The 15,461-nt window shown below is 49.4% G+C and overlaps 1 pseudogene; it reads right to left on the reverse strand.

The window, feature by feature from the left end:
• Positions 1–6,166: 6,166 nt before the first annotated feature.
• On the reverse strand, positions 6,167–7,883 carry LOC125531016 (peroxidase 2-like; annotated as a pseudogene).
• Positions 7,884–15,461: the final 7,578 nt, after the last annotated feature.

Genomic DNA, 15,461 nt, shown 5'->3' on the forward strand with positions numbered 1-15,461 from the left:
GCGCACGAGATCAGTCTACTAGTTTCAGACCATGGGTTGCTATGACGCCACTAAGGGCAAGCCTGAGGGCGATCTTAATCCAGCACAGCTAGAAGCTTTTTAGAAGATCGATACTTTCTTTAAAGGCGCTCTTCTGAGTATTCTTGATGATTCCATTGTGGATTCATATATGTCGTTTGACAACGGCAAGGACATGTGGGCTGCGCTCGAGGCCAAGTTTGGTGCCTCAGAATGTGTCAGCGAGTTGTACATCATGGAGCAATTCTATGACTACAAGATGACTGATGAGCGTTCTGTCGTACAACAAGCTCATGAGATACAGTCGCTCGCAAAGGAACTTGAGTACTTTAAGTGTGTGTTGCCGGAGGCATCATTGCCAAGCTTCCACCTTCGTGGAACAATTTTGCTACTTCTCTGAAACACAAGAGACAAGAGTTTTCCATTGCGGGTCTCATTGGTACTCTTGATGTTGAAGAGAAGGCGAGAGAAAAGGACACACGTGCTCGAGTTGTTAAGGGAGCTTTTAGTGTCCACATGGTACAGAAGAAGAACTTCCAGCCCAAGAAGTTCAAAAACAACAAGAACAAAAACTCACGGCAACAGCAAGTTTGATACAAAGAACAAGCCGTCACATTCTACCAACTTCAAGAAGAATTCTCATAAGAAAGGGAAGGGACTTTGCCATGTCTGTGGTGATCCTAATCACTAGGCTCCAAAGTGTCCTAACCGCTTTGAGGAGCGTGAACATGAGAACAGCGGCAAGTCTACTAATGTTGTCATCGGTGATACTGATATGAAGGAATCTGGGTACAATATTCTTCCTACCATCCTTTTGGTATTTCAATCTCCTGATTGGTTAATTGACACTGGTGCCAATGTACATGTTTGTGCTGATGCCTCTATATTTTATTCTTACCAGGTCACAGGGACCTCTCCCATGCTGATGGGAAACGGGTTACATGCCATCGTTTGAGGTGTCGGTATAGTCGATCTGAAGTTTACTTCGGGGAAGACCGTGCGTCTGAAGAACGTTCATCATGTGCCGTCCATCAATTAAAATCTCGTTAGCGGTTCCCATTTATGTCAAGATGGTTTTAAGTTGGTTTTTGAATCCAATAAAGTTGTAATTTCTAAGTATGGACAATTTTTTGGAAAAGGCTATTAGAGCGGAGGCTTGCTCCGCCTATCTTTGTCAGATATTTACACTAAAGTTATTAATAATGTTTGCCACAATAGTGAGTCTAATATTTGGCATTCACGACTTTGTCACATTAACTTTGGTTGCATGACGTGGCTAGCCAATATGGATTTAATTCCGAAAATCTCTACTGTCAAAGGCTCTAAGTGCCAAGTATGTGTGCAAGCTAAGCAACCTCGCAAGTCCCATAAGACTGTAGAGGCAAGAGACTTGGCGCCACTAGAGCTTATACATTCTGATCTTTGTGAGATGAATGGCGTGTTGACAAAAGGTGGAAAGAGATACTTCATGACGTTGATTGATGACTCCACTAGATATTGTTATGTGTATCTTCTGAAATCAAAAGACGAGGCTTTAACTTTCTTCAAAAACTATAAAGCTGAGGCAGAGAACCAACTTGATCAAAAAATTAAATGGCTTCGGTCCGATCGTGGTGGAGAGTATTTTTCCAATGAATTTGATCTGTTTTGTGCGGAACATGGTATAATCCATGAGAGGATGCCTCCCTACTCACCTCAGTCAAATGGGGTAGCCGGAAAAAAGAACCGAACTCTAACTGATATGGTTAACACCATGTTAGACACATCGGGTCTCTCCAAGGAATGGTGGGGGAGGCGCTAATGACTGTGTGTCATGTCCTAAACCGAGTTCCCACAAAGCATAAGACCATGACTCCATTTGAGGAATGGGAAAGGAAAAGATTGAAACTCTCTTACCTACGTACTTGGGGTTGTTTGGCAAAAGTCAATATACCAATTCCCAAGAAGCGCAAGCTTGGACCAAAAACCGTGGATTGTGTTCTTCTGGGCTATGCTTTTCTTAGCATTGGTTATAGATTTTTGATAATAAAATTTGAGGTATCCGACATGCATGTTGGTACGATTATGGAGTCGAATGATGCAACTTTCTTTGAGGACATATTTTCTATGAAGGATATGTCGATTTCATCAAATCAGGAGATACCTACTCCATCTAGTGAAGAATTCGCTGTAATTCCTGAACCCACCATTGCGATGGAACACGTTGAGAATCCTGTTGAGGGTGACAATGGAACTCCTGTGAGGAGTAAGAGACAGATGACTGCAAAGTCTTTTGGTGATGATTTGTGCACCTCGTGGATGACACACCCAGGACTATTTCAGAAGCCTATGCATCTCCTGATGCTGACTACTGGAAGGAAGCTATTAGTAGCAAGATGGATTCCATCTTAGCTAACGGAACCTGGGAGATCACTGACCATCCTTATGGATGCAAACCTGTAGGATGTAAGTGGGTGTTCAAGAAGAAGCTTAGACCTAATGGTACAATTGAAAAGTACAAGGCACGGCTTGTGGCTAAGGGTTATACCCAGAAAGAAGGTGAAGACTTCTTTGATACTTACTCACCCATGGCTAGACAGTCCACAATTCGGGTGCTACTATCACTGGCTGCCTCACATGGTCTTCTCGTTCATCAAATGGACGTTAAGACGGCTTTCCTCAATGGAGAGTTGAAGGAGGAAATTTACATGGATCAGCCAGATGGTTTTGTAGTAACTAGTCAGGAAGGAAAGGATTGTAAGTTATTAAAGTATTTATGCCTTAAAAAAGCTCCTAAGGAGTGTCATGAGAAGTTCGAAAGAACATTAACTGCTGCCGGCTTTGTAGTAAACGATGGTGACAAGTGTGTGTACTATCACTATGGTGGGGGCGAAGGAGTTATTCTTTGTCTGTATGTCGACGACATACTAATATTTGGAACCAAACTTGATTTAATCAAGGAGGTTAAGGATTTCTTATCTCGTTGCTTTGAGATGAAGAATCTAGGAGCAGCTGATGTTATCTTAAATATCAAGCTGTTGAGAGATGAGAATGGTGGGATCCCACTGCTTCAGTCTCATTATGTGGAAAAGATCTTGAGTCGTTTTGGGTATAGCGACTGCACGCCTTCTCCAACTCCATATGATGCTAGTATGTTGCTTCGAAAGAATCGATGGATTGCTAGAGATCAATTGAGGTATTCTCAGATTATTGGCTCGCTTATGTATTTGGTGAGTGCCACGAGGCCTAACATCTCTTTTGTTGTGAGCAAGCTAAGTCGGTTTGTGTCAAAACCGGGAGATGGTCATTGGCATGCACTTAAGAGAGTTATGCGCTATTTGAAAGGCATCACGAGCTATGGGATTCACTACACCGGGTATCCAAGGGTACTAGAGGGTTATAGTGACTCAAACTGGATATCTGATGCTGATGAGATTAAGGCCACAAGTGGTTATGTTTTTACACTTGGTGGTGACGCTGTTTTCTGGAAGTCTTGCAAGCACACCATCTTAACAAGGTCAACTATGGAAGGAGAACTCACAACTCTAGACACTGCCACTATTGAAGAAGAGTGGCTTCGTGAGCTCTTGATGGACTTACCTATGGTTGAAAAACCAATACCCCATATCCTGATGAACTGTGATAATCAAACTGTGATCGTCAAGATAAACAGTTCTAAGGACAATATGAAGTCCTCAAGGCATGTGAAGAGAAGACTAAAATCTATCAGAAAATTGAGGAACTCTGGAGTTATTACATTGGATTATATTCACATCGAAAAACTTGGCAGATCCCTTCACAAAGGGTTTATCACGTAATGTGATAAATAATGCATCGATGGAGATGGGTTTGAGACCCACCGCATGAGTTGTCCATAATGGTAACCCACTCTATGTGATCGGAGATCCCGTGAAGTACAAGTGGGAGACAAGCTATTGGTTAGTTGGGAGGAGAGTATCCTTATATTAATTATCCCACTCCATGAAGATGCAATACTCTCCTGATCTGCATGGCTGGTTGATACTTATCTTAATGTGTTCCAAGTGGCTAATTCAGGTAAGCAGAGATGTTGTCCTGCAGAGCATCCCTTGAGAAACACACCTATATGAATTTTCCTGTTAACGTCGCAGTCTGTGAGAATTGGGTGTTCTCTAATAAATTCATGAAAGGCCCTGGAGTACGACGTATATGCTCCACCCGCGCGGAAGCCTTGCAGCAGCCCAATATCGGTCAAGAATTTGTGTGAAACTAGTTTCGCAGAAAACTTGTAGTTCAAGGCATAGTCCACTATTCAAGTTGTGATCTAGTGTAGCATAAAACTCGAAGCGAAAGTTCAACCTCACAGTCTCCACTAAGAACCGGTATATAAACAATGTTTTGGAACTGAATGATGAGATATGCCAATGAGACTTTGTGGGAGATTGTTGGAATTTTGCTAGTAGGCCTTTGGGCCAAAGCCCAACTAAAATTCTGAAATTCTCTTGACCCATTCATGCACATATGTGAGTGGAGTGAGTGAGACTAGAGTTTAGTCCCACCAAGGAAGTTGAGAGAGACTTGCACCTCTTTATAAGGTGAGCTCTTCCACCACTTGTATGAGCATGAGAAGAGGAGACCTACACGCGCGCTCCTCCTTCTCGCTCGCCTCGCCATGCCACGCCTCGCCTCGCCTCGTCCTGACGCGCCGCGGGATTGAGCCAAGCCGAGAACAGAGCTATGCACATTGTCTATATTTTTGCTGCTCGGGAAAATTAATGAGCCACTAATTAATAATTAATGGACGCGTTAATTACTGAACCGTTTCCTATTCTTTTGGATCGTGACTCGGCCGTGGGATTTACTCACACGACCTACCCGGCCCGCACTACATAGTCAGACAGACGTCTACCCTAGCCGCCGCCGCTTTGTAGGATTTCGCATCACCGTTCCAGATCATTGCGCCACCAAGCAAGTCTTATCCATCCCTCCTTTCGCCGTGCACCGGGAGAAGGGACAGTAGGCCTCCGGAACCCCGCCTCTTGTGATCCTGTAAGGGAGAGGGGCGATCATGTTTTTGGGGAGCGCTCTCGCGCGACTGCTGGCAGCGACGACTTTGCGAACGACGACTTCTTCCCCGACCTCGGCAACCTCATCCTCGACGACACGGGCGACAACGTCAACGCCGACGGTGTTGCTCCCACTCCACCGTATGCGATTCTATCCTTCCTGTTCGAGATCGTGGTAGAATTCATGTTTCTAGTGTGTGCCCTAGATGTGGTCTGTTCATCTACTATGCTAGTTCGCATGATTAGTTTAATCTCTGCTATTGTAGTCATGATTTATCTTCTGTTTATTTGGATTAGATCTTGTAGTAATTTGCTCATATGTACAACATTAACGTATTTCCTTCATTGTTCCTCTGGCGTGCGTGCTTCACCCCGTGACCGATGATGCAAAACGTAGGCGCCGCGACTGGGGGGCATCACGCCCCTAGCACGCGGTTTGCGCCGGTGCGTCCCCGGGAGGTGATTTTTAACGCCTCCTGAGGGGCCAACGGCTGGAGATGCTCTTAAACGCCAGGCCATGAGTAAGCCCCTTTCAAGCCCCTGCCCCTCCCCCGATGTATTTGTTGCCCTCGCGTGTAGTCGCCGGAATTCACGAGTTAGCTTTCACCTTCGGTGTGTCCTTTTTATCTTCTTTATCTTTTCTTACTCTTCTACTTCGTTGCGCTTGCCCAACATGAGAGGCCAGGGAACATTCGCTCCATATAGCATAAGATAGGAAGGCGAACGTTCATCCTTCACTTTCCCATATTCATCTGATGTAGCTGTCCCTCGGCTGGTCCCTCGTCACTTGTCGCCTTGTCAGTGTAACCATCAAGCTACTTGTTGACCTTTGTAGGTTCTTTTTCCATTCTGTTTTCTGAAATGATCTTTGTAGGGTTGTTACAGCATGCATGTGAGTTTTCTACTGAACAAAGAGGCTACGTGCCAAACATTGACTAGACTAAGACTAGACATGTTTGGGAGTATCTGATGGAGCATGTGGCATGTCTTTCCATCTGGAGTACACATCCTTTTCTCCCGCAAGAAAAGAAAAAAAGCAACGTTTCTATTTATCCCGAAAATAATACTCCTGTACTAATAATAAACTCAGTGTCTTCATGCAAGAAATTGAAACGTGAAGCAAATCAGTACAGCTCACGAATTATTCGGTGTAATGATTGCAGCGATTAATTACCTGATAGTGCAACCATGTCGGTTACACTGAGCCCTTTCCTGGAGAAGTTGCCGACGAGATCAGCGAGGTCGGAGGTTGGCGGAGGGAGGTCCCTGTTTGCCTTCGAGAGGCTCACGCTGGTGGAGTCCCTTCTCCCCAACGGAACCGTATATGAAGGCCCTCCTAGCTGCGAAATGAAATCAATACTTAGAATTCGGGCATCCATCTAAAGTTTAACCAGGAGTGTCTCAACCGGCCGGCTAGGCTAGCATATAGGAGTATTTCGTACGGCGACGATGGAGTCTCGGGCGGCGACGGCGAGGATGTCGGCACAAGAGACGGTCTGTGCACAGACGGCCTCGACATGCGCCTTGATCCTGTCGATGACGTCGAGTCCCCTGAGGCCTTGTTTGGTGGAGGAGGTTTGGGGAGGTTTGGAGGGGAATATCTTCGCAGGGTTCAAAATCCTCAGAAATTCTTGTCAGCCCATTTGACATGTAGGGATTGAGAAAACCAATCCTCTCCATTCCCCATGAATCCCCCTCAATCCATGTGGTACAGAAAACCCCTCAGACCTTGTTTGGTGGAGGAGGTTTGGAGGGGAATATCCTCGCAGGGTTCAAAATCCCCAGAAATCCTTGTCAGCCCATTTGGCACGTAGGGATTGAGCAGGCCAATCCTCTCCGATCCCCACGAATCCCCCTCAATCCATGTGGTACAGAAAACCCCCCAAGGCACCCAGGGAACTGAACGCTTGCTATGCTGCTTCTGTTGTAGGAGGTTTAACCTAATAGAGGGGTTTATGAGGGGGAGGAATTAGTGGGGAATTGAGGGGATTGAGTGGAAGAGAGGGATTAACCAAATCCTCTCAGGTCCCCCTCCACCCCGGGGCTGTAAAACCTCCCCTATCAAACGAGGCCTCAAGGCACTCATGAAACTGGACGCTTGCTTTGCTGCTGCTATTGTAGGAGGTTTAACCAAATAGAGGGGTTTATGAGGGAGGAGGGATTAGTGGGGAATTGAGAGGATTGGGTGAAAGAGAGGGATTAACCAAATTTCCTCAGACCCCCCTTCACTCCGGGGCTGCAAAACCTCCCCTATCAAATGAGACCTGATGGAGTTGACCTTGGGGAACACGGTCTGCTCACCAGTGAAGTTGGCGGTGTCGGCAAGCAGCACCGACGCGTTGCATCCCTGTAATCTAATCAACATGATACCATCAGTATGGATGTTACAAAATAGATGCACGTCACATTCACACCAGTATGGATCCCATCCAGCTGCAACCTAGACGGTGCTACAAGTCATGTACTGGTTTGAACATGTTAGTATGCAGAAGTAATTACTACTAGTATACATGCAAGTGTGCAACTCACGTAACATCTGCAAGAGATAAGATTCTGAATCACTAAATAGCTAGGGTTACGGGCAGAAGGTGCAATATCAGGTGCACGCATTGACGCATCATGAGCGAGGGGAGAGGTGACTTGCTTGGACAAAGTAGTCGTGGAAGTGAAGCCTCAGCAGGGAGGCCCCATGCGGGGCTCCTTGCTCACCGCCGCCGTCACGCCGCTCTTGATCGTCGCCAATGCGCTCGGGCAGGATGCATCATAGAATGTTACCGACAGCTGTGCCGACGCCGCCGCGGCCAGGCCAAGAAGCAGGTGTCGTGGATCTAAGACTGACATTAGAATGGGGGTAGGTATGAGGAGGCAAGATCTTAGCTATGGAGTAGTTGTACACACGAGTTTTACGAGTTCAGGCCCTTCTCGGAGGAAGTAACAGCCCTACGTCTCGGTGCCCTGAGGCGGTCGACTGGATTATACATGTGTGCGTGTTTACAAAAGTGCGAAACCTTGTCCCAGAGGAGGGGGTGGCTTATATAGAGTGCGCCAGGACCCCAGCTCCCCTCCGTTACACAGGGTTCAATGTTCATAAAGGTGGGGCGTTACTGGTAACGTCTACAATAAAGTGTTATAAATGCCCATAATGCTATGGTTTAAGTCGCGACCGTTGCAGAGTGGAGAGCTTCTCGTCTTCTGGTGGTTGAGTGTCTTCAAGGTGGTCGAGTGTCTTCAAGGAAGTCGAGTGAGCACATCTTCATGGTTGAGTGGATGATATTTTCTCTTCGACTGCTTCTGATTCTTTGTAAAGATGTCCTCGGGGAGGGTATGCTGGACAGGTCCATGACCCTACCCTAGGTACATAGCTTCATCATTAGCCCCCGAATGGATCAGGGTTCGAATGAGGAAGGGGTTGAGAACACTTCCGACCCACTCTTTGTGCTATGAATATGCCTTGTCCTGAAACAATGAGTTGAGGAGACGACGTCGACTCATTTCTCAGTCGCCTTGGTCCATTCTTGGTTGTTGTCGAGTGAAATTTCATGGTTGAATTCCAAATGATGATGTAGAGGGTGTTTGCCTTCAGTCTGACAGGTTGTTCCGCTCTCCGCGGATCTCGCGGGATTCGAATATTGGGAAGCGCGCCAGACGGGAGGAAATGAGGTCATCGGGACGGATTAGGTAAGTCTCCTCGATCCCCGTGCCACCTTTTTCTCCATGTACTACGCACGACTGTTGCGGGATTTGTTTAGATAGCTTAGGTCCACTAGTCAGCCACTAGGCAGAAGGTCTTATAAAAGGTCTCGGGCCAGGCCTCTGCTCCGCACGCCACCATTCTCTCTTCTCTTTCTCCCGATCTCTCCGCCACTCTCGCTTCCGCCTCGTCGCCGGACCTCCGCTCGAGCTCGATCTGCCACCATGGGGAAGGATAAGACGGCGGTGCTGGAACGCGCGAAGAAGGCGAAGGGCAAGCGGACCAGCCGGGGCGGATCCTCGTCAAGGTCCGGCCTGCCGGCGGGCTGGATCCAGGGCGACTGGATCCGCTCGGCAATCACGCAGGATGACCTCGATGACCTGGTGGAGGGGGGATTGATCCCCCACAAGTCGGCTCGGCTCCCGGGGGACGAAACTGAGCCGCAGCCTAGAGAGGGTGAGTGTGTCCTCCTAGCAACCCACGTAGATCGCGGATTCTCGCTGCCTCCCCACCCTTTCTTCCGGGGTTTTTTGAATTTCTTTGGGGCTCAGCTCCACCATTTCACTCCGAACACCATAGTCTATCTGGCCACTTTCGTGTCCATGTGCGAAAACTTCTTGGGCTGTCGACCGCACTGGGGGCTTTTCAAACACATCTTCACTTGCCATTCCCAGTCGGTCAAAAAGGCCAAGTCGAGTGACGAGAGGACGCGGGTGATCCAGATGTGCGGTGGTCTGGGGATCCAGATGAGGAGCAAGAGTACTTTCCCAGCGTTGATCCTTCCTGACTCGGTCCGGGGCTGGCAGTCGACTTGGTTTTACTGCAAGGATCAGCCAACCCCTGACCAGTCGACTAGACTTCCTCCTTTCTCCTTGGCTCGAGTGGAGAAGCCTACTCCCCTGAAGGTAGTTCCAGAAGAGAAGGCGCAGGTCAAGGAGCTGGTCGAACGGGTCGTCCAGCTTGTCCGCGACGGAGTGACCGGTATGGATCTGCTGGAGGTCTTTCTCGGTCGACGCATCCAACCTCTTCAGGCACGCAATCATCCAATGTGGATGTACTCTGGGCTCGAAGATACCACTCGGATCCACCCGGAGGAGGTCAGCGAGGATATCTTGGAGAACTGGTTGAGGGGAATCACTGGCAACAAAGACAACCCTCGAGGATCCAGGAGGGTGATTCCATTCGACAACTCGCGCCAGCCGGAGTAGGTATATTTCTGTTTTATCAAGTATCTTTCTGATTCACCACGTGATGTCCCATTTGTGGTCGACTGAATGTCTTTTGATTGTTATCCTTTTAGGTCCTCATTGAAATGTACTCGATGCCCAACGGAGTGCAGGACCCCAGCGCTGAAGAAGAAGGGAGCGGGGGCGAGAGCGGCGAGGAGCATTCGGAAGCCGAGGAGGACGAGGAGAGCGATGAATCAACCGATGAGGAAGAAGTCGACTCGCCTCCTCGCAGGGAGAGGAGGTCCAAGCACACTCATGACCCAGCACGCGCTCCGGACTTGGTGGCTGCGCCGATCGGGCAATCCTCGAAGCGCCCCAGGACGTCTTCCCCGACGCCGACTCAGAAGCCTCCAAAGCAATCCAAGGTCGTGCCGCTTCCAGCGTCGAAAGTGCCGAAAGCCATCTCTTCCAAACCGCCCAAAGCTTTGCCTTAGATCAAAGTGACCGTTCCTACTATCTCCGGGTAACCATCTGACTTGTCCTTTATGTGGATTCAATTAACTGGGTGTAACCGATTGAATGCGGGCCTTTGCAGTGCTGCTACGTCAGGGACCTCTTCATACCAGTACCGGGACAAGGAAATGGAGGATGCGGTGACCTCTAACCCAGGTATGAACTCTTGTGATTTCGATTCTTGATCCTTTTAGGGTCGAGTGGTTCACTTGGGGTCGAATGTTCTGTCTTGCAGCTCCACCCAACATCATTGACCTTCCGGACGACGACGAAGATGTGGCTCCTAAGCCTAGGAAGAGCAAGAAGGTAACAGCTGGCAGGGTGGATCGGCAGGAACCAACTGCAACGCCTCCCGTCTGTCAAGCTGAAGATGCGGGCAGGCTGCTGTGACGTTCGCTGCACCCTTGCCGAGTGGGCACCCCACGTGGTCGACCGCGCCTGTGGTTCCTTCGACTATCCAACTCCACACCACGGACCCTCAAGCAGCTGCACCTGGGTCGTCTGCACATTTTTTCGCCAGCTACCGCGTTCCAGACAACCAGTCGAAAGCGGCTGCGGAAGCCATCCGACAGGCTGATATGATGATGGAGCGGGTGAAGATAGTGCACGAGAGCAGTCAAGCTGCCTACGACGCTAGTGCCGCTCTTCGGGCCAACGTCGAGGTGAGTAGACTTTCCGACTGTTTTTGTTCTCGAAAAATCTTCTTCTACACAATCTCCTATTGTTCGCGTTGAATTAGAGCACCCAGTGGGTGTTGCTGTCGTTTTTGGTAGTTTCGCTCTTCCACTCAGTCTGGGCGAGTGGGATCAGAACCGGTGGGGGCACGCCAAGTGCACCCACTGGGTGTAGTCCCCGAGACCGCGGTCGACTGCTGGCAGTCGACTGTGGTCTGAGTTCTTCTTTTCTTGACGGCGCAATTGTTCTTTCTCTCTCTCTCTCTCTCTCTCTCTCTCTCTCTCTCTTACTCCTTGCACTCGACTCCGGCGGGCCAGGCGAGTGGGATCAGAACCGGTGGGGGCACACCAAGTGCACCCACTGGGTGTAGTCCCCGAGACCGCGGTCGACTGCTGGCAGTCGACTGGGGTCTGAACAGCTTGTTGTCCACTTCTTTAGGTTTTATTCATTCGGAAATGAACTGCTTTCGAACCTATCGATTGACCTGTCTCTTGCCTCCTGCAGAAGTCGTGTACTCTTATCTCCAAGTTTGCCGAACTCGAAGAGAAGCAGAGGCAACTCAACTTAGACTTGGAATTGGATCAGCAAAATCTGAAAAAATCTCAAGACGAGGCTGCTGGTATGGAAGGTAACTGATTGCCGACTGAATTTCAATATATCTCTTTGATCTCTTTTTTGATTTGATTATTTCTTTTGCAGAGAAAATGAAGTTGGCTCTGGACAAGAAGGACTCGGACCTCGCCGCCGCGCAAAAAGCAGCCCAAGACAAAACCGCTCTCGCAGAGAAGAAGCTTGCTTCAGTCGGAACGCTTGAAGGAGAGGTGACTAGACTGACATCTTGTCTTAATGAAGCTAACCACGAAGTGACCAGCCTGAAGAAGGATAAGGTTGCCTTGAACGAAAAGTTGGAGTCTGCGATCCGCAAGAGGAACGACACAGAAGCTTATCTGAGGACCCTCGCCAAGAAGCTTTATCTCGTGCTGGGAGGTATTTCTTTTATCTCGACGGTGTTGATGTTTGCCATCGGATTTTGCTCGGTTGATTGAACTGACTTTTGGCTGCAGAACTTTGTCAAGACTTTCACGAAGAAACTGGGAGGGTCGAGACGGGTCTGGACCCTATCGCTTCTCCGGTCTGCAACGAAACTGCGATGAACGTGCTCCGACTGGAGTCCCGTATCGCCAGCGCCACAAGCTACCTCGCACGCCTGAAGGAGGTTGTCTCTCGAATCGACTCGACGCTTTGGCCGGAGGTGACGCTTCAGAATGATCTGGAATCTCTGATGACTCGACTGAACGAGATCCCTGACCGAGTGCAAGAATGGAAGAAATCCTCCGTCCGGTGTGGTGCTGACGTGGCGCTGTCCCTGGTGCAAGTCCATTGCAAGGAGGTTCGTGAAGACAAGCTGGCTGCGATCAAAGTCGCTAACACCAAAAAGCACAACATCCAATCCTTCATGGAGACTTTCATTGCTGCCGCCACTCAGATCGCTGATGGGATCGATCTGGACTCATTCGTGGAGCCTGCCAGTCCTCCTCCGGCTGAGTGAACAATCTTATGAAACTTGGATACCCTTTAAATTTGCCTTGGAATGCCAAGTGGTTTCTGTAACCGTTAAACTCCTTCGGGCTTGGTGCCCGAGTACTTTTGATTCGCTGCTTGGAACCTTTTAGTATTTATCTGAATTTGGTTTATCTCCGAATGTGCGTGTGTTTGCCTTTGGATGGACTTTGCTTGCTGCACCTCTTCATCCTTGCAGATAGGGATTGAGCGGACGTTGTATTTATGCCGCAGCTCCGAAGGAGAAGGTGGCAGTCGACCTGCACCTCGTCGTCCTTGCGGATAGGGATGGAGCGGACGTTGTATTAGTGCCGCAGCTCTGAAGAAGAAGGTTGCAGTCGACCTGCACCTCGTCGTCCTTGCGGATAGGGATGGGTCTCAAACTTAGGCGAGTGCTGGACTGCGGCTAAGCCCCCGAGTGGGAGGATTGCTCTCCACTCGGTAGGATTTTTCCAAACTTAGGCAAGTGTTGCACTGCCGTTAAGCCTCTTAGTGAGAGAACTTAGGCGAGTGCTCGACTGCAGCTAAGCCCCCAAGTGAGTGGATTGCTCTCCACTCGGTAGGATTTTTTCAAACTTAGGCGAGTGCAGGACTGCCGTTAAGCCTCTTAGTGAGAGAACTTAGGCGAGTGCTCGACTGCAGCTAAGCCCCCGAGTGGGAGGACTGCTCTCCGCTCGGTAGGATTTTTTCAAACTTAGGCGAGTGTTGGACTGTCGTTAAGCCTCTTAGTGAGAGAACTTAGGCGAGTGCTCGACTGCAGCTAAGCCCCCGAGTGGGAGGACTGCTCTCCACTCGGTGGGATTTTTTCAAACTTAGGCGAGTGCTGGACTGCCGTTAAGCCTCTTAGTGAGAGAACTTAGGCGAGTGCTCGACTGCAGCTAAGCCCCCGAGTGGGAGGACTGCTCTCCACTCGGTGGGATTTTTTCAAACTTAGGCGAGTGCTGGACTGCCGTTAAGCCTCTTATTGAGAGAACTTAGGCGAGTGCTCGACTGCAGCTAAGCCCCTGAGTGGGAGGACTGCTCTCCACTCGGTAGGATTTTTTCAAACTTAGGCGAGTGCTGGACTGCCGTTAAGCCTCTTAGTGAGAGAACTTAGGCGAGTGCTCAACTGCAGCTAAGCCCCCGAGTGGAAGGATTGCTCTTCACTCGGTAGGGTTTTTTCAAACTTAGGCGAGTGCTGGACTGCCGTTAAGCCTCTTAGTGAGGGAACTTAGGCGAGTGCTCGACTGCAGCTAAGCCCCCGAGTGGAAGGATTGCTCTTCACTCGGTAGGATTTTTTCAAACTTAGGCGAGTGCTGGACTGCCGTTAAGCCTCTTATTGAGAGAACTTAGGCGAGTGCTCGACTGCAGCTAAGCCCCCGAGTGGGAGGACTGCTCTCCACTCGGTAGGATTTTTTCAAACTTAGGCGAGTGCTGGACTGCCGTTAAGCCTCTTAGTGAGAGAACTTAGGCGAGTGCTCGACTGCAGTTAAGCCCCCGAGTGGGAGGACTGCTCTCCACTCGGTAGGATTTTCTCAAACTTAGGCGAGTGCTGGACTGCCATTAAGCCTCTTAGTGAGAGAACTTAGGCGAGTGCTCGACTGCAGCTAAGCCCCCGAGTGGAAGGATTGCTCTTCACTCGGTAGGGTTTTTTCAAACTTAGGCGAGTGCTGGACTGCCGTTAAGCCTCTTAGTGAGGGAACTTAGGCGAGTGCTCGACTGCAGCTAAGCCCCCAAGTGGAAGGATTGCTCTTCACTCGGTAGGATTTTTCAAACTTAGGCGAGTGCTGGACTGCCGTTAAGCCTCTTATTGAGAGAACTTAGGCGAGTGCTCGACTGCAGCTAAGCCCCCGAGTGGGAGGACTGCTCTCCACTCGGTAGGATTTTTTCAAACTTAGGCGAGTGCTGGACTGCCGTTAAGCCTCTTAGTGAGAGAACTTAGGCGAGTGCTCGACTGCAGCTAAGCCCCCGAGTGGGAGGACTGCTCTCCACTCGGTAGGATTTTTTTGAACTTAGGCGAGTGCTGGACTGGCGTTAAGCCTCTTAGTGAGAGAACTCAGGCGAGTGCTCGACTGCAGCTAAGCCCCCGAGTGGGAGGACTGCTCTCCACTCGGTGGGATTTTTTCAAACTTAGGCGAGTGCTGGACTGCCGGTAAGCCTCTTATTGAGAGAACTTAGGCGAGTGCTCGACTGCAGCTAAGCCCCCGAGTGGGAGGACTGCTCTCCACTCGGTAGGATTTTTTCAAACTTAGGCGAGTGCTAGACTGCCGTTAAGCCTCTTAGTGAGAGGACTCAGGCGAGTGCTCGACTGCAGCTAAGCCCTCGAGTGGGAGGACTGCTCTCCACTCGGTGGGATTTTTTCAAACTTAGGCGAGTGCTGGACTGCCGTTAAGCCTCTTAGTGAGAGAACTTAGGCGAGTGCTCGACTGTAGCTAAGCCCCCGAGTGGAAGGATTGCTCTTCACTCGGTAAGACTTTTTTGAACTTAGGCAGAACGGATTCGCGACTAAGCCCACCCACTGGGGGATTTCAGGAGTAAATAAGAGCAACACAATCGAATGAGAGAACTGTTTGATAAATGAATTACAAAAGGTGTTGCTTATTACATTTTATTCGAATGAGTGTTTAAGTATAAATGGGGCGGAGCAGCTCCGCGTTCCAAGCCCGTGGCTCGTCTTTCTGATGCTCGATACTGTAAAGATGGTATGCTTCATTGTGGAGAACTTTGGTGATGATGAAGGGGCCTTCCTAAGTTGGAGCGAGCTTGTGTGGTTTCTGCTGATCCACTCGAAGAACCAAGTCTCCTTCTTGAAAGGCCCGACCCCTCACATTC

Source organism: Triticum urartu, chromosome 4A, assembly GCF_056163025.1.
Source record: "Triticum urartu cultivar PI428250 chromosome 4A, HENAU_Tu73, whole genome shotgun sequence".
Classification (NCBI taxonomy): Eukaryota; Viridiplantae; Streptophyta; class Magnoliopsida; order Poales; family Poaceae; genus Triticum; species Triticum urartu.